Below are 19,483 nucleotides of genomic sequence, written 5' to 3'. Positions count from 1 at the left end.
TAATTGTTGGTGCAATATGACGATCCTTGTAAAAGTCTCGTCTGCAGAAAAAAAAAGGTTGACGATGCGTTCTGATGACTTAGGTTACTGAAGGTAGCCAAAGTGCCCTTTTACATGCTATTTTCTTAGTTTAGTGGTGGTAGCCATGATGTGTTGCATTCTCCTGATGAAATTTGAACTTACCACCATTTTCTGGTGGGGGCGAGAGGGGAGAGGGGAGGGGGGTTTACCAGTGTGTGAGATATTAATTAACTGATCAATTTAATTATGTAGTCAATCAAATTGATAAATGAGAGAGGATCTACTCCAGTAACTCAGACTTGAAATTGTACCTGTGGCAGTGAGGGGAGGGGGCTGTAAGGGGGTTGGGTTTGGGGGAGGGGGATGGTGGGGGACAATAGTATAAGTGCATGTCAATCAAAAGGGAATGGGGGTGACATGGAAAACCACTTAACAGAACAATAAGTACCTGTCAATCAAAGGAGAACAATATGTTTGCCCCTGAGTGTATACCTGCCACTAATGTAGCAACCCACAATAACAAAATGGACTGAAACGAATGTAGCTCCACTGCTGCTATGCACAGTCGTGCTCAAAAGTATCCGAACGACGTGAATTGCATTTCGCCTGATTCGCATATAATCCTCATAAGACAGCTGTATAGCAGGTCCTCTAATCGCTCCTCAGTACAGTCATTTGACTATTGAAAATAGTTCCAACAAATCACCACTAGAAAACACTGCTCTGTATCGCAGTAACTCAAGATGTAAAGTAATACCACGATACTACAAATATCAGGGAACACCTTATCCCAGATAATATTATCCTTAAGACTTGTAAGCTCACATTTTTTGCAATAAATGACATACCTAAATGTTACCACCCTCATTACTACGCCAGATACGTAATGCACGTAGTAAGTTCGTCGTATTAATGATTTCCTCTTCAAAGTAAGATACCATAATTATTATTTAACACAAAATGACATTAAAAATCTAAGTTTTTTACGAGCTGCTAGTTGATAATATGTATGAACTTCAAATGACACGACGAACCGTCTCGTTCTGCATATGGATTCAAACCCAGGTCATACAGATTAAGCAAACATTTCATGACTGACGGAAACTAACAGTCATTCCTGACTAGGCATACAGAGAGTGATATACCACGATTTTCGACAGTATCAGCTAGGAAATATCAACTTTAAATTACATAACGTAAACATTTTTAACGGACGCGAATTCCTACGTAGCATCTACTGTCCCTGTTAACGAACTACGAGAGATGTTAAATATTGCTTCTTCACAAGTAACTTACTTGAAATGCCGTGAGGTAAAGTTTTGTGTTGGACAGAGATTCGAACCCAGAGCCTATTCGGATTGTTATCGACGCACAATCAACTGTGACATATCGGTTTTTCTCGCCAGTAGCAACATGTTTTAACTGAAATGAGGAGACGAAACATTAATTTTTTCCTTCCCAGGACTCCAACACGGCACCTATTGCTGTTATATTCTAGAGAAAACGAACGTCAAATATGGGTTTGTTACACCAGCAGCGACATGTGAGCATGTTTGAACTAGAAATAATATGACGAAGAGTTCAGTGGTGACTAGTAATCGAACCCCAAACATATCGTTGTTGACTACACACAAAGAGACGTCAGCTACCGAATTTTTCTCCACCAGTAGCTCGGAATAACATCCTTGAACTTACAGTGATCTCGCAAATAGTTCTGTGTCTCACTGGGAGTTAAAAACCTCAGATATCGTTAGTGTTGACAACGAATGGAAATACATTAAAATTCAAAATTGTTATCCACCAGCAGATAGAGCTTGATAATACATAATGAAAATTTTAGTGCCGGGCCGGGATTCGAACCCATTCACGCCCAATAAGTGGAGATGCTGATGAATCTGCAGTTTTGAACAAACAACAAATTGGAGTCGAGCTGTATAGCCACGAAGGGATCAAATTCCGCGTTAAGGGCGGTCTGTGTTGCATTCTCAGTTCAGAACCAATTTTATCGCCACGCAGAAGCTCAAATAAAAGATGGAATATGTGTCCTGTGAGCCTACATAGCGTGTCGTGACTAGAAATAAATAACTAGTATAAGAAAGGTTACTGGTGATAGAGTTTCTACATGTGACCACTCCTGACTATTGTGGTTCAGCCTAATGACTACTTGATAGAGAAGGAATATTATGTTTAATGTGAATTTCAGACCAAAATGCCATTATATCTTCTTCACTTGACGTAGCCAGAAGAGAAGAGAATCTGTCTCTTCCTATCAAAAAAATCATCAGCAGAAGTTGGAATCGAACCCAGACCATGAGTATAGGAACCTATCAGCAATCCAAGAGACCACCAAATCCTCTACCGTGTAGTTCATTTTTCTATTGTAACGCCGTTGCGCCACACTGGATGAGAATTCGCTCCCTGTAGTGGTTTGCAGCATGTTTAGTACATTCATTAACTATGTTGACCGAATCGCCATGTACTAGCTGCCTCAGCTACCCAGTGCATACATTCGACTCTGTTTTGTAATCACCGAAAATAAATCACATAACTGCCACCTACACAGAACTGCCAACAGTGTAGGATACAGAAATTTAAATAGGAAGTGTTCCTTTCCACTTGAGCTACTCTATTGCGCTATCTGTTTGTTGAAAACGTCGTGCAGTGTAAAAGAAAAGCTGTAACTGTCTGTCTCTCAGAAGTCAACATCTGGCCATATGCTTTATTCCATTACACTGTCGAATGCGGAAGTTCTAGAGGATTTGTTGTTGAGTTCTGGAGGTGGTGTAGCTACGGTTCAGCTAGTAGTTTAAGGATCACTGTAGTGTACCCTAGACAAAACATCGCGAGTTCAAATACATTCATTGCTACATTTTTTAAAACGCTGTTATGCTGTATGCTGAAGTTATCAATATACTGGAACTTTGAACATAATTCCATTCATTTCTCAACCCAAAATAGTTGCATGTGGAAAACGGGCCAACTACTGCCACATTTTCTCCTTTTCAGGTTTAAGAGACGTCCGGGCAGCAGATGCATCTCGAAACTTTTGTGTTATGTATGAGGAGAGCGAATCGTGCCAAAATACGCCAGAAAAGTATTTTCTACATTAGCTGTCGTGTCGTAGTGGCACTTTATTCTTCTTCAAGCCTTGTTTGACAGTTTTAACTCAGAACAAGTTTTCTACATGCATGGAATCAGTAAACTGCATGTGCATTGTCAGATTGTTATACATAACATCAGAGAATTCGCATATATCGTTGATGATTAATTTCATGTTTACCATTGTTTAAACAACACTAAAAGAAACCCTATGAAAATTGTGCACTGTATGATAAGAAATGAAATAAAACTACCCACGTTAATCTTACAACGAAAGTCTGTTTTAATAAAGCTGTGTATCTGTACACAAGCGTGCTTCTATCGAACCGAATTACTAAAATACTACTCACTTAGACTTCGATTGGGTCTGTGTTTAATTCGTATGCTGTGTCATACTCAAGAGGTATGCAAATGTAGCATTTCATAAATAAAGACATGTATTCCTAGCAACCGAAAATTTGCTCGTCAGCAGCGGAAAGAGGCGCTACCGGTTGTGCAGCATTTTAAGTTTTTCACCATTGCACTATGAACCGAAACTACACTCCTGGAAATTGAAATAAGAACACCGTGAATTCATTGTCCCAGGAAGGGGAAACTTTATTGACACATTCCTGAGGTCAGATACATCACATGATCACACTGACAGAACCACAGGCACATAGACACAGGCAACAGAGCATGCACAATGTCGGCACTAGTACAGTGTATATCCACGTTTCGCAGCAATGCAGGGTGCTATTCTCCCATGGAAACGATCGTAGAGATGCTGGATGTAGTCCTGTGGAACGGCTTGCCATGCCATTTCCACCTGGCGCCTCAGTTGGACCAGCGTTCGTGCTGGACGTGCAGACCGCGTGAGACGACGCTTCATCCAGTCCCAAACATGCTCAATGGGGGACAGATCCGGAGATCTTGCTGGCCAGGGTAGTTGACTTACACCTTCTAGAGCACGTTGGGTGGCACTGGATACATGAGGACGTGCATTGTCCAGTTAGAACAGCAAGTTCCCTTGCCGGTCTAGGAATGGTAGAACGATGGGTTCGATGACGGTTTGGATGTACCGTGCACTATTCAGTGTCCCCTCGACGATCACCAGAGGTGTACGGCCAGTGTAGGAGATCGCTCCCCACACCATGATGCCGGGTGTTGGCCCTGTGTGCCTCGGTCGTATGCAGTCCTGATTGTGGCGCTCACCTGCACGGGCGCCAAACACGCATACGACCATCATTGGCACCAAGGCAGAAGCGACTCTCATCGCTGAAGACGACACGTCTCCATTCGTCCCTCCATTCACGCCTGTCGCGACACCACTGGAGGCGGGCTGCACGATGTTGGGGCGTGGGCGGAAGACGGCCTAACGGTGTGCGGGACCGTAGCCCAGCTTCATGGAGACGGTTGCGAATGGTCCTCGCCGATACCCCAGGAGCAACAGTGTCCCTAATTTGCTGGGAAGTGGCGGTGCGGTCCCCTACGGCACTGCGTAGGATCCTACGGTCCTGGCGTGCATCCGTGCGTCGCTTCGGTCCGGTCCCAGGTCGACGGGCACGTGCACCTTCCGCCGACCACTGGCGACAACATCGATGTACTGTGGAGACCTCACGCCCCACGTGTTAAGCAATTCGGCGGTACGTCCACCCGGCCTCCTGCATGCCCACTATACGCTCTCGCTCAAAGTCCGTCAACTGCACATACGGTTCACGTCCACGCTGTCGCGGCATGCTACCAGTGTTAAAGACTGCGATGGAGCTCCGTATGCCACGGCAAACTGGCTGACACTGACGACGGCGCTGCACAAATGCTGCGCAGCTAGCGCCATTCGACGGCCAACACCGCGGTTCCTGGTGTGTCCGCTGTGCCGTGCGTGTGATCATTGCTTGTACAGCCCTCTCGCAGTGTCCGGAGCAAGTATGGTGGGTCTAACACACCGGTGTCAATGTGTTCTTTTTTCCATTTCCAGGAGTGTATTTTCTTGCGTTTTCCTTATCGATGTTTGATCTGACTGCTTGTCGCTCTTTCGCAGAAGGGATAAAAACATCACTGTCACTGAAATCACGACCCAGAAGTGGCGTTTTTTTCCCCCCCAAACAGGCATGTTAACACAAAGCTAGCGAAGCAGTACATATCCGCGATTCCTATTACGAGGCCAATAGTGACTAGAACTCTTAAATCCCTATTTAAAGGACACGATTAGTTGCGATTTCCACGGGCAACGACTTTCCTGAGCTGAAAATCGTACATTTACACTCTTTTGTTACACCTCAAGCGATAATAACTCAGATTATTCAATGGAAATGACAGAAAAAATCAAGTGAACTTTGAGGCTTGATTCCGTGTACACCAGGAAGTAACTCGTCGATCACAGAGATGTCAGGCATACCTTGCCTCGTTGCCAAATCTCAGTTACAGTACGAGCAGGAAGAAGACGAACTGATGTGTTCTACAGAGGGCTGGGGAGTGACCATAGCTGGCATCTCAAAGACGCGGCTGGCACGGCCTGGAATGTGTCTCATTCGCATTTCTGTAACTAGGTTTAGGGACTGGAGCGTAGTTACTAACAATACTCAGAACTGGCTGTAAACTAAGCATCATAAATCAGTAACTCTCATACCGGTAGTTGTTTTTATATTTCTTTCGTAAGTGTACGCAAAACTAAGTAACTCATTCATGGACGTTTTCGTGCCTGGCCGATAGTCGAGAACAAGAAACAAGAAAAATAAAAAATGACGCGTGTGTGTGTGTGTGTGTGTGTGTGTGTGTGTGTGTGTGTGTGTGTGTGTGTGTGAGAGAGAGAGAGAGAGAGAGAGAGAGAGAGAGAGAGAGAGAGAGAGAGAGAAAGACCACAGTTTTTGTAATAAACCGGGACTCCTATCAAGACCCTTTCGTCTCTGTTAACTAACCACGAATTCAAATCACAGTCCAGCACCAAATTTTTCAACGTCTGCAGTTCAATCAAGTACAAGTAAAATAAGAGCCCTGCTCCTTTAAATGGATATCGGTTCATCAATTAAAATAAAATTTTCTAATGTAAGCAATTTTACTGGCGACAGTATTTCTGTTTACCATGACTTTCGCCTGTGCCATTTCCAACGTAAACTGGCTCTGCTCAGTTGTTAATGAAAGAACGCGATGTTTAATGTGGATTCTGAATTATAACGTCTTTCGCGTGAGGTTACCAGAGGTAAAGTAAATCTGTTTGTGCCTCTTAAAAGTAAATGCCTGAACCCACGCACTGCACCTGTTATAGTTCGTTCCACCAGACCATTGATATGCTTAGCTTACAAAATTAGTCACGGTGGAAAAAAATGCGAGTCTGTGAAATGGTTAAGCAGAAGCAAGCTTCTGATGCGGAGATTATGCTATTCTCATGTCAGCAGGATGTAAAGACTCTTCTAGTCATCATAGCCTCGATGTGAAGACAATACTGAAATTTTCACTAATTCATCAAATTTCTTAGTTCGAGAAAATTCACTGTGAAGTGTGAAGTTACCGGATAATTCGATTATTACTATCATTTTCTTCATACTGCTCCTGGAACACATGTGCTTGAACATCGTTTAAGCCGAAACCTTCCTACTTGTAGTCTTTCTATTTATCAGTTTGCCGCCATGTAGCCACCACTGTGGCTCCTGGTTGCCATTAAAATTAAGCATCTCTTGTTTGTGCCTCCGTTGGCACTTGAGCGTCCCTGCACCAAAGTAAAGAGAACTGAATTGAATGTAGTGCCTTCAAGTTGGCATAAACAGAAAAGGAGAAAAAATAAACAACATAAATGGTCTCTCTTTGATGCGTCAATCTTCATTGCCAGTATGAGTCATATGAGGGAAACCGTACATATTGTATACAGAAGTGGAAGAGAGAGCACCACTAATTTCTACAATACATATGCATTGCATACACACAGAAATTACTATTACAGTGTACTTATGGAGCCCAATGGGTTACTTGCGTATTTTCCGATGAGTAAGAGCACTGGCAAACAGTCCTCGCTGCATTTGGTTACTTAAGCTGGTGTCACTCTGAGCTAGAATTTATGGTCAGCGACTAAGTGTAAGGTCAATGGTTCAGATGCGGGTTTTGCAACTGTGAAATTCTTTCCCACATTACAGAAGCGAATATTAAATTTGAACTAATATTGCGAAAATTTTGAACTTGGATAGCTTAGAATGAAAATCTTTCTTTTTATTGCAAAGGAAAACAATTGATTTTCTAAAACATTCTCTGTCATACACAACTTGAAACAGGTCATGTCGACCAATTCATATGAAAGAACTGACAGCGACGTAATCGGAAGGCAGTAAGATACCTTGGCTTTTGGTTTGGCAGTATTCGGCAGCCATTTCTAGGCGCAAGTAAATGAAGAAAGACAGCGCGTTTTTGTTATCAAGTGACGTCTTCAGCAATTACTTCATTTTTAATGTAATCTACAAGTAATAACTGATGTTTGATATTAACATGAAAAGAATTCCGCAGACAGCGAAAGAACCTGTTCTTGGGCAACTACTTCTATAATGACCAAAAGACATTAAATGATGTTCAAGCAAGTAGTAACGCAACCTTCGTACCACCCCCTTTCCATTGTTGCCAAATTTATTAAAGTTGGCGGCGCTGACGTCATCCAAGATGGCATGTAGACTTGGCAACAGTGCATGACGTCATCCAAGATGGCCGTATTTGGCGGGAAAATTGGCCAATTGTGCTATGTCCACTAATGTAACCCTGTAGAAAAAATGGCGGGAAATTTGAATTTTGGTGGGAAAATAGACCAATTATGCTATGTCTACTAACCTAATCCTCCAGAAGAAAAAATGGCGGGAAGTTTGAATTCCAACAGGATAATACATGCAAAACTATATTTGTTGTTATTATTATTCATTATCATTTATTAACATTCATTATCACTTATTATTTATATCATGCACATGTGTATGCAGTCCAACTGTGTTAGTTAATACCCCTGCCACTAGAGAGCGTCACATCATTAAAGATGGTTGATTTTGGCGGGAAGAAAGCCAATTGTGCAACCTCCACTGAACTACCGTTACCGTTCTCCTGCGCATTCAGTCTTTGCTGAGCTGTTTTTGTCAAACCATCACCATGTGCTCGATCATAGAGATGGATGTGGATGATAGAGCAGCCTTCAATTACTGCATTTCATGTAGACATTTGAGGGAGGACTGTAGCCACAGTTCATTACATGAGGTGTGGAAGAGTATGATAATGGAGGAGTGTCGGAGCAATAAGTACAAGAATTCTGTTCAGCAGATTTTGGCAAAGCAGAGGGATGGAGCCAGGATGCATCCCGTAACCAGCATATGCTCATGCGCATGCACAAACTGCAGGCTTATTTAAAATTAAACATTCACTCTTCCAAAGCGCAAGAGACTTTGAGTTGACACCAATTCGGAATATTTGTATACGACGTATATACCATTGAAGACCAACCTGAAGAACGTGTTCAATCGATGAGTTATTGGTGTTTGACTGCAATGAGTTTAACAGCAGTGTAGTTTGAAAGCATACAGCTGAGGACTTCCCCCATAATCTCCTACATGCTGAATGGAAACCTGCATTAATCCTGGAACATATGAATAAGAACTAGAACACAGTCCTCCAAATATATTCCCTCCAATGAAATGCTTTAAAAATGCATTACGCATCTCATGAAAACATCTGCTTCTGTTGGAACTGTCTACCTTTTCTATAGCCCACATATAAACTCCCAGCCCACAAGAGATGACTGCCTCCGATCCAGCAGAGCGACAAACTGATATAGTTCACAAGTTCTCCGCTAGAGGACACTTCGATAGGTCACGTGTTCACCTCATTCAACCAATAGCAGCACAGCACCATGATGACGTAGCTGGCTTCTATATAAGGAGCACTCAGCAGCTCCACCATCTCTGTTCCAGTCGGTCAAGATGAATCGTCAGTCACCACCACAGCAGAATAGGAGGAGGAGCAAGCAGCACCAGAAAAGTAAGTGCACAAATTGATGATTTTCACGGGTTTGCAGCCGGGTTCCATCATCCTGACGACAACACGATATTTCGACGGACCACCTGGCCGCCATCTTCAGGTGAGATTGAATGCACAATCACGCCGGAACTGAAGAGACCTCAGATTTTTTTTCCTTTATAGGTTATTTTAATACCTATACAATCATATAGGCTGTCAGTGGCATGCTACGCCACTCTTGAGTCATAGGTGTTGACAATGACAGAACACAGGTTGGAGAAACAGAATGAACATAGTGACGGGCTAAAAAATAGTGGTCACAGATACACAAAAAACACGGAGCCGTTCACACTCGACGATAACAATACTGAAAACACGTTGACACGGCACACAGAACACTGATGAACCTGACGGCACAAGTGAACGTAGAAGCGTGACGGCGGACACTAAAAACACAAAACGACGTCACACAGACGAGACACAGATGGCGATGATCTCTGGCGCGCAAAAGTCCACATAGCGTGTGTGAGTCCGGGGACCTGCCAAGAGGGGAAGATAGGTGAGAGGGGGAGAGGGTGGGGAGGGGAGAACAAAGATGCCAATGGCTGAGGAGATGGGAGGAGGGGGAGAGGGACAGGGGAGGGGAAGCCCAGGGGAGGGGTGGGGAGAAAGGAAGGAGGGAGGGAGGGTGCCCAGAGGAACAGACAGAGGAAGAGGGAGGGAGGATCAAAGTTGGTAGGAGGGGTATATGGATGGGAGGAGGGCATCATCAGGGAGGGGAGCTGGCGGAAGCCACCTTGGGAGAGGGTAAGGAGGGTGGAGAGATGGAGACCGGGTGGGACGTGGGAAAACAGGTGCGGCAGTGGGCGGGGGCGGGAGAGGATGGGCGAGACAAGTGGGTGAGGAGGATCGAGTTTGCGGGAGGTGTACAGGATCCTTACCCTCTCAAGGAAAAGGAGGAGGTGGGGGGGAATGGTATGAGATCGTACAGGATCCATGTGGGGGAGGGGAGACAGATGCGATTCGCGAGGCGGAGAGCATGGCGTTCAAGGATTTGGAGAGATTTATAAAAGGAAGGGGGGGCGGAGATCCAGGCCGGATTGGCGTAACAAAGGATAGAGCAGATGAGGGATTTCTAGGTGTGGAGTATGGTGGAGGGGTCCAGACCCCACGTGCGGCCGGAAAGGAGCTTGAGAAGACGGAGTCGGGAGCGTGCCTTGGCTGGATTGTCCGGAGATGGGAGGTCCAGGAGAGTTGACAGTCGAGGGTGACTCCAAGGTATGTAAGGGTGGGAGTGAGGGCGATAGGACGGCCATAGCCGGTGAGATAGAAATCAAAGAGGCGGAAGGAAGGGGTGGTTTTGCCTACAATGATCGCCTGGGTTTTGGAGGGATTGACCTTGAGCAACCACTGGTTGCACCAAGTGGTGAACTGGTCAAGATGGGATTGGAGAAGGTGTTGGGAACGCTGCAGGGTGGGGGTAAGGGCAAGGAAGGCGGTGTCATCGGCAAACTGGAGAAGTTGGACGGGGGGTGATGGCGGCAGCATGTCCGCCGTATATAAAAGGTACAGAAGGGGAGAGAGGACGGAGCCTTGGGGCACACCGGCGGAGGGAAAAAAGGTGTAGGAATCCGTGTTATGGATGGTGACGTTGGGAGAGAAAGGATCCGATCAGACGGACGTAATTAATGGGAAGGGCGAAGGTTTGGAGTTTGAAGAGGAGACCGGAATGCCATACGCGGTCATAAGCACGTTCGAGGTCCAGGGAGAGGAAGATTGCGGACCGAAGGGAATTAAGCTGTTCGAAAGGAGATGAGTGAGGTGAAGGAGATGGTCGTCAGAAGTGAAGGATGGCTGAAAGCCACACTGGGTAACGGGAAGGAGGCGATGCTGGCGGAGATGCTGGTGGATGCGGCGGGTGAGGATAGATTCCAGGACCTTGCTGAAGACCGAGGTAAGGCTGATGGGACGGTAGGAGGAGATGGCGGACGGCGGTTTACCAGGTTTAAGGAACATCAGGATACGGGAGGTTTTCCACAGGTCGGGGTAGTAACCGGTGGACAGGACTACATTTTAGAGCCTGGCCAGGGTGGAGAGGAAAGAGACAGGAGCTTCACGAAGGTGACGGTAGGTGACACGATCGTGACCGGGAGCGGTGTTGTGTTTCGTGTGGAGTGTAGCAATGAGATCCTGTGTAGTGATAGGGGCATTGAGTTTCGTGTGTGCAATGTTGTCCAAGTACTGGAAACCAGCTGCGAGTGGAGGGACAGAGGTGTCAGTTCGATCGCGGACATCTGGGAAGAGAGAGTCATCAAACTGGGGATCATCTGGGATGGAAAAGACATCAGAGAGGTAAGAGGCAAAGTGATTGGCCTTACTAAGGGTGTCAGGGAACCGGTGATCATCAAGGAGAAGAGGATAGTAGGGGGAGGGTTTAGTTCCGGTAAGGCGACGGAAGGCTGACGAAAACTTGAACGAGTTTATAGGCAGGGTAGCATTTAAACCGGTGCATGTCTGTCGCCAGTCCCGGCATTTCTTAACCGCGAGCAAATTTCGAATGTGTCGCTGGAGTTGCCGGTGGCGTCGGAGTGTGTCCGGGTTACGCGTGCGGAGGAAGGCACGGTAGAGACGGCGGGATTCACGGAGGAGGAGGAGGAGGACAGCCTGTGGGGGTAAGGTAGGATGGTGGGGGTGGATGGCGACAGTAGGGACGTGGGCCTCTACGGCCTCAGTCGAGGCCTGCTGGAGAAAGGAGGCGGCATGGGTTACATCATCAGGGTGGTGGTAGGTGAAGGGGTGGCTATCGACCTGGGTAGAAAGGTTATCCCGGTAGGCATTCCAGTCGGCAGGGGAATAATCATGGACGTACTTTGGGGGAGGGTCATTATGAGGGTCGGGGCGGGGGCGACGACTGTCTGAAATGGTGAGGAGGACAGGGAGATGGTCGCTACCAATAGGCTCCAGGACATCCACCATTATGCGGCCAAGGAGGTTAGGGGAGGAAAGGAGAACATCGGGAGTGGAGTTGGATTCAGGACGGGTGTGCTGGGGGATGGGAATGAGGTCGCCTTGAAGGGAGGAGAGGAACCGATGCCACCGCCATAACTGGGCGACGGAACGACTATGGATGTTGAGGTCGGCGGCGATCACGTAGGAGGAGAAGGTACGGTCAATGTGGGAGAGGAAGTCGAAGGGAATATGGACATTAGGGCGGACGTAGATGGTGGCGTAGGTTACAGTAAGGCCAGGGAAGAAGAGACTAAGGATCAGGTGCTCGGTGGGGTCGGTAAGGAGAGGTTGGAACCGAACTGGGATCTGGCGGGGGTGACCAATGGCAACTCCGCCACTCGCAATCGGGAGGTGATTATCGGAGCGATGAAGGAGGTAGGGCGACGTGTGGACGGTGTGGTAGGGTTGGAAGAAAGTTTCATTGATGAGGAAGGCATCCACGCGGTGGGTGGCAAGAGTGTGCAGGAAGAGGTTCTTGTTGGCGGGAAGGGAGCGGATGTTGTTGAAAAGGATACGGTGCTGTCACGCCATGACAGGGATTTAGACAAGGGTGTCAAGACGGGAGAAGGTGAAATGGACCTGGTTGTTGGAGTAGGTGGCATACATTCTCAAGTGGAAAATGGAATGGGTGGCGAGGGAGACCTGTTGGAGGGTGTGAGGGCGCTGGAAAGGGTGGACGTTTTGTAGGACAATGGTGAGGAACCTGATGATGTCCTCAGCAGTGGGGGGGGGGGGGGGGGACGAAGGGAATTGCCAGGAGGGGTGGGGGCGTCCAGAGGACGGACAGGTATGGTGAGTTCAGGAGTGGTCGGGCTTTACACTTTTTGGGAGTAGGTGGGATAGGGGAGATTGCAGGTATTGCAGGAGGGAGGGGATTGCAGGTTAGGACAGTGCCGGAGGAAGTGTGCTTGTCTACATTGCGGGCAGTTAGGAGCCTCGCGGCACTCGGCTGTCGGGTGTGCGTTATAGCGCAGACACTTCTGGCAGTGCAGGGATTGAGGAGGGGAATGGGAGAGGTCGACCTTGTAGCGCCGGTGGAAGAGGAGGGCACCCCCCTTCAGGAGACGGTCAATGGAGGGGGTGACCTCGGAGAAAACCCGCATAAGGCGGGTGGGGCCGGCCAAGTTGAAAATGCGGCGGACCACCCGCACCTCCAGCATGGGATGGGCCTTGATATCTGCCAACACCTCCTCCTCCGTGATCAACGGACTAAGCCGAGTGATCACGGCAGTGAGGGTCGGCGGGCGACGCAGGGTTTGGGGTTGGTGGGTGGGAGATGGAGAAGGAGCAGGGGTGAGGGAAGCATGGGGGCCAAAACGGGTGACGGGGAGGTGGGAGAGGATGGCAGTATGGAAGGTAGCACTGGGGGAGGAAATGAGAACGGAATCCCGTCTGGGAGTGAGGAGAGAGATGGGAGCACCAGGGAAGTGTTGGTGGAGGAGGAGGGAGAGATTCTGAGCCTCAAGAAGGGAAGGATCGGGATGGGAGAGGAGGTATTTGTATGAAGAGTGGGGGAGGTGGAGGAGGAGGCGGCGGGAGCAGGGCCAGGCGGGGTGACATCCATGGCATCCTGGGGGGGGGGGGGGGAAGGAGGATGGGGCAGGGCCTTTTTGGGAGCAGAGGAGGTGGTGGTGCCACTAGGGCGCTTAACAGCGGCAGAAGGGTGGGTGGTGATATGAAGGACGGGAGCTATAGGGAGGTGGCGGGAAGGGGCAGGTCCCGGCGTGGACGCAGCAGTCGGCGCCGGAGATGGTGACGGTGACGGTGAAGGCGACGACGACGGCGGCGATGGCGAAGGCGATGGGGAGAGTGAGGCATGGGCAGTGGCCTGACGGGCCACCCCCCTAACCGGAGCTGCAGTGACAGGCTGGGGGAGTGGGGGGGAAAGGATCAGAGGGAGAGGAGCGGGAGGAAGAAGCTGGAAAGGGGGCGACGAAGAGCGAGGGCAAAGGGAGAGTAAGAAGAGGAGGGATGGAAAGACGGGGGTGAGACTGGTCACACCATGTAATGGTGGTGGTGGTGGCAGAGGGGGAAGTGTAAACTATGGCTGTGGTGATAGTGGTCGTAGTGGTGGTAGGGGCTGACATGTCGACGAAAAAACTGGGAACAGACGGAGACGAAAACGGAGACAGAAGAAGACGAAGACAGGTGAAGACGAAGACGGAGGTAGACGAAGATGGACGAGGACCAGAGTCCCGAGCTGCTGGTGCTGATGCCGACGACGGCTGGCAGGAATGCCGCCGCAGCTACTGCTCCTGCCGCAGATGGAGCCGGGGCCGGGACCGGGACCAGGGCCGCCGCCGCCGCTGCTGCTGCTGCTGCTGCTGCTGCTGGCTGGCTGGCTGGCTGGCTGGCTGGCTGGCTGGCTGGACCGCCGCTGCTGGAGGGCTGCCTGGCTGCTGCCGGCTGGACCGCTGCTGCTGGCCGGGACCGCTGCTGCTGCTGCTGCTGCTGCACGGCTGGACTGCTACTGCACGCTGGACCGCTGCTGCTCGGCTGGCTGACTGGCTGGCACCTGAAACCCTAGCGTTTTGATTAATGCGGAAACTGCAGAATCGAAGGGCGGTGACCTTGCAGAATACCGCCGGAGATGTGAGACCTCAGATTCGGTGGCTCCTTTATACCGCGGGTACTGGACGTTGCGCGTGCGCGAGCAACGGAAGAGCTGCCCTCTGTGAGGTGAAGATTTGCAGCGGCGCCCGTGGTGAAAACTGTCAAAAGCGAGGAATCGCAAAATTAAAATGCAGCGGGTCGGAAACCAGACCATTGTTGTTTTACCTGTGATAAAATAGGATTCCACGTCTTGCTTAAAGGAAAACCTTTGTCTCTATTACAGTAATAATATCATCAGACAGACGTATTTCAATTGATTCTTTCAATACACAATCCCAGTAATAGGAAGTCGAGCCAATAATTTGCGTCTCTTTGAAGGACATGTTGTGCCCTTAATTAAGACAGTGTTTGGCAATGGCTGATTTTTCCGGCTGGAGCAGATGTGTATGCCGTTGATGTTCCACACATCGATCTTGAACTGTACGAATAGTCTGTCCAATGTAGGCCTTGCCGCAGTGACAGGGAATCTTGTATACCCCAGGCTTCCTCAGTCCCAAATCATCTTTCACTGATCCAAGAAGGGATCTAGTTTTGGCCAAAGGCATAAGGACGCTTTTAATATCATATTTCCTGAGGATTCTTGAAATTTTCAAAGAAATGCTTCCCACGAAGGGTAAAAAAGCAACAGATTTGGAAGTGTCCACAGTTGATTCTCGTGGGGGTCCAAATTGAAAAGCACGAGTAATTTGGTGATCAGAGTACCCATTCTGCCTGAAGACAACCTTGAAGTGATCCAACTCTTCTTTCAAGTTATCGGAATCCGAAACAGCATAAGCCCTCATGACCAGTGTGCGTAAAACTCCAAGCGTTGATGTTGTGGATGAAAACTTGTGGCATGGAGGTAGCGGTCCATATCATTAGGTTTTCGGTATACACTGTGGCCGAAAGTCCCATTTTCTTTCTTATGTACTAAGACATCCAAAAATTATAATTTGCCATCATTTTCAATTTCCATCGTAAATTTGATTCGTGGATGTTAGGAAGTTAAAAAGATCTAAAAATCGATGAAGAGATTCCATTCCATGTGGCCAAACGATGAAAATATCAGCCACATATCTCAAAAAACATGTTGGTTTAAGAGAAGATGTCTTAAGTGCCATATGCACAAAATCTTCCACAAAGAGATTGGCGACAATAGTGGAAAGAGGACTCCCCATAGCCAAACCGTCAGTTTGTTCAAAAATTGCTTCATTAAATAAAAAATACGTCGATGTCAATACATGGCGGCACAGCTCACTAGTTTTATCATCCAAGAGTTGACCAATTAGCAATAAAGACTCCTCCAAAGGTACCTGAGTGAAAAGTGAAACAACATCAAATCTCACTAGAAGGTCAGATGTTCCAGGGCGTAGAGACGTCAGGCGTTGAATAAAATCGGACGAGTTGGATAAGTGGTGTTCACACTTCCCAACGTGTGGGCTCAGAACAGAAGCAAGATATTTTGCCAAATTATAAGTAGGGGCGCCCAGATTACTAACGATCGGACAAAGAGGTGCCCCAGGTTTATGTACTTTGGGTAGACCACACAACCTGGGTGGAACTGCCGCCCCTGGATGAAGGTTTTAAATTATATCCTCAGGCAATGAGCTCTTCTTAATAAGAGAGATAGTCTTCCGCTTTATCCGACTGATAAGATCGCTCCGTAGCTTACGGTATGAAGAATCCTCCAACAAACAAGCCATTTTTGCCAGATAATCTTCACGAGTAAGAAAAACAGTGGCACTGCCTTTATCCGCAGGAAGAACTAAAATATCCTTATCTTCCCTCAGTGACCGAATGGCCATCCTTTCACTAGAAGAAATGTTTTTCCGTGATGGTGGTGCTTGACGAAGATGATGAGACACTTCCTGTCTAATTTCTTCTGTCCGATCTTCGGGAAAACAGGCGACTGATGTCACTGTAGTTTTGCGATTCCTCGCTTTTGACAGTTTTCACCGCTGCCGCCGCTGCAAATCTTCGCCTCACAGAGGGCAGCTCTCCGTTGCTCGCGCACGCGCAACGTCCAGTACCCGCGGTATAAAGGAGCCGCCGAATCTGCAGCCTTTGTGTTGTACGATCGGGAATTCCCACTCTCACCTACTGCTCGCCTTGCTGCGTGTAGCGTTGTTTTGAGGAGGCAGAAGAAGGAGTTCTATCGTTGTAACACGCTTGCGTGTTACAGATGCAATATTGGCGTGTTCGCCGATCTGTTCATGATGCTCATCGGCATTCCAGGCGAGTTGGAATCTAGGCCTGTTGGTCAGGGACTGAGTGAGCCAGGGCCCCCTTCACGTGGGACCAGCCCGCGTTCACAGAGGCAAAGGCAGGGTTTCAGAACGCATCATATCCGACTGTCAGAAATTTTAGAAGCAACATCCCACCCACTTCCCCCTGGGGTTCCCGCGGCCATCTCACATCATACAGCCCAAACAGAGCACACACAAAAAACTACAGACAACGTACTCACTCATGACACGATAATGGGAGACGATCGAAAACGCAAACGGAAAAACGATTCGAACCAAGGGGAGAGTTCTTCCGAACCCAAGCTGAAACTCGATCTCCGAAATGACTCCGACATTGACTCAGATCCAGAAAACATAGTAACTGGCGAAAGTCAAATGGAACAAGAACTGATCATAGAAGCTCAGCTATCAACCAAAAACAGGTTCAGTGAGCTACCAGACAATGACGCAGGGGACAAATTGGCCCCAGCTAAACCCTCCGAAAAACGACCGCGAGTGCCGCCAATTGTCGTATATGACACAAAAAACTACCTCAATATTCTACAGGCACTCAAACCAAAGCTCGAAGGTTCTCTGAACACGCAATCTAGAGGGGGCAGAATCACCTTTCAGTTCTCTCTTCCTCAAGACTTTCAAAAACTCATCATCATTCTCAGAAACGAGAACATACAATACTACACACACGAATTAACACCAACCAAACCTTTGAAGGTGGTGGTCAAGAAGCTCCTGACCACTATGGATCCAAAACTCGTAGAACGGGCACTTTTCGAGCAGGGGTTCTCAGTATTGAAAGTTGCCCAAATGTCTACACTCGATGAGGGGCAGACCTAAAAGCGGCTCCAGCCGAATTTTCAAAACCATCTAGAAAACACTGAGGAAGCAAAGACGATCTACAAACTGAAGCCACTTCTCCACTTAAAGGTTTCTGTAGAATCCTACCGCACCCCAACTGGCCCCACGCAGTGCCATAACTGCCAGGGATTCCATCACGGCGCCAGACACTGTAACCTAAAACCGAAGTGAGTCAAATGCCGTCAAAACCACCGCACGGCCGACTGCGGAAAACATTTCGTAACCACACCAAAGTGCGCAAACTGCGAAGGTCCACATACTGCAAACTACTCTAAATGCCCTGCAAGACTAGCAATAGTGAAAGCCAGGCAGGAAAGGAAACAAACAAAGGCTGCGCAAAACGTGCCGCACCCACCTCCAGCCCCAGCTAACAATGCCAAAAACTTTCCTAATATTCGAACCAGAAAATCCCAAAAAACCACTTCTGCTTGGAACACACCTTCCACTTCTACGACAGCGCCACCCAACCAACCGCAGAGTGACACTGCACCTTCCACATCACCAGGAATAGGTGCTGATCTTCAGGAAATTCTTGGCCTCCTTACAAAATTCAACATAATCATAACAGTCCAGGACATGGCGGCACAGCTACGACAAGCTGCTGACCCAGTCACAAAATTTAGTATCATCTGCACTGCTGTGATATCCATTCTTAGCCCTTAATAAGGAAGCCATAATCATGAATTGGAATGCCAACGGTATCCTACGACAAAAAATCGAATTGTAGGAATTCCTAGACGCACACAATGTCGACATTGCACTAATCACAGACACTCACCTCAAGCCAGAGGAGACTCTAAAAATTAGAAACTACAATATAACCAGGACTGACAGGCCAAACAGACCTGGAGGAGACACCGTTATACTGGTTAAAAACAGACTAGCACACAGGAAAATCCAGCCACCCAGGTTAATCAGAGCGGAAGCGCCCGCTATAGAAACAAAAATTGGAGGAAAATTACAACTGGCAACAGTATACAACCCACCTGGTGCCCCCACCTACAGAGAGGAGACCTAGACGCCCTCTTTAACCTGGGAGACACAGTACTACTAGGAGGAGATTTCAACTCCAAGCATGCGGATTGGAATTGTAGGACTACTAACACTAATGGCAGGATCCTCCGACCATATCTCAACACTCGGAGAGACATAACAGTCATTGTGCCAGACGTTCCAACTCACTATTCCCACTACGACAGGAATAGACCTGACATACTAGACATATTTCTAGCCAAAAATTTCACACTCCAGACGTCGGTTTCGGTCATTAATGACCTAAACTAAGACCATAATCCAGTGATTCTGGCAGTAAACAGGGACGCAGTCAGACAACTGGACTCGAGATCCATCAAAACCAAGCACTTCAACTGGGAAAAGTTCACTGACATGTCACAGCAGAAAACACCTCCTGTAGCCCCACTGCGAAGAAGAAGAGAAATTAATAGGGCTATAGAAGAAATAACCGAAATTATCCATGACTGTGCTAAAAAGTCGACAATAACAATAACCCATACAACATCTAGAACAGACCTCCCTGCCCATATCCAGGACCTCCTCGCTGAAAAGAAATACTACAGACGCAGATGGCAAGACTATATGGACCCTGCTGGCAGGGCCAGGATGTAAAGACTAGCCAGGAGAGCCAGAAGAGAACTACAAACTCACTGTAGCAACTGCTGGGAAACAGTCCTATCGGACATGGAAAC

This window comes from Schistocerca gregaria, chromosome X, assembly GCF_023897955.1.
Source record: "Schistocerca gregaria isolate iqSchGreg1 chromosome X, iqSchGreg1.2, whole genome shotgun sequence".
Classification (NCBI taxonomy): domain Eukaryota; kingdom Metazoa; phylum Arthropoda; class Insecta; order Orthoptera; family Acrididae; genus Schistocerca; species Schistocerca gregaria.
Note: the sequence above shows the minus strand (reverse complement) of the source record.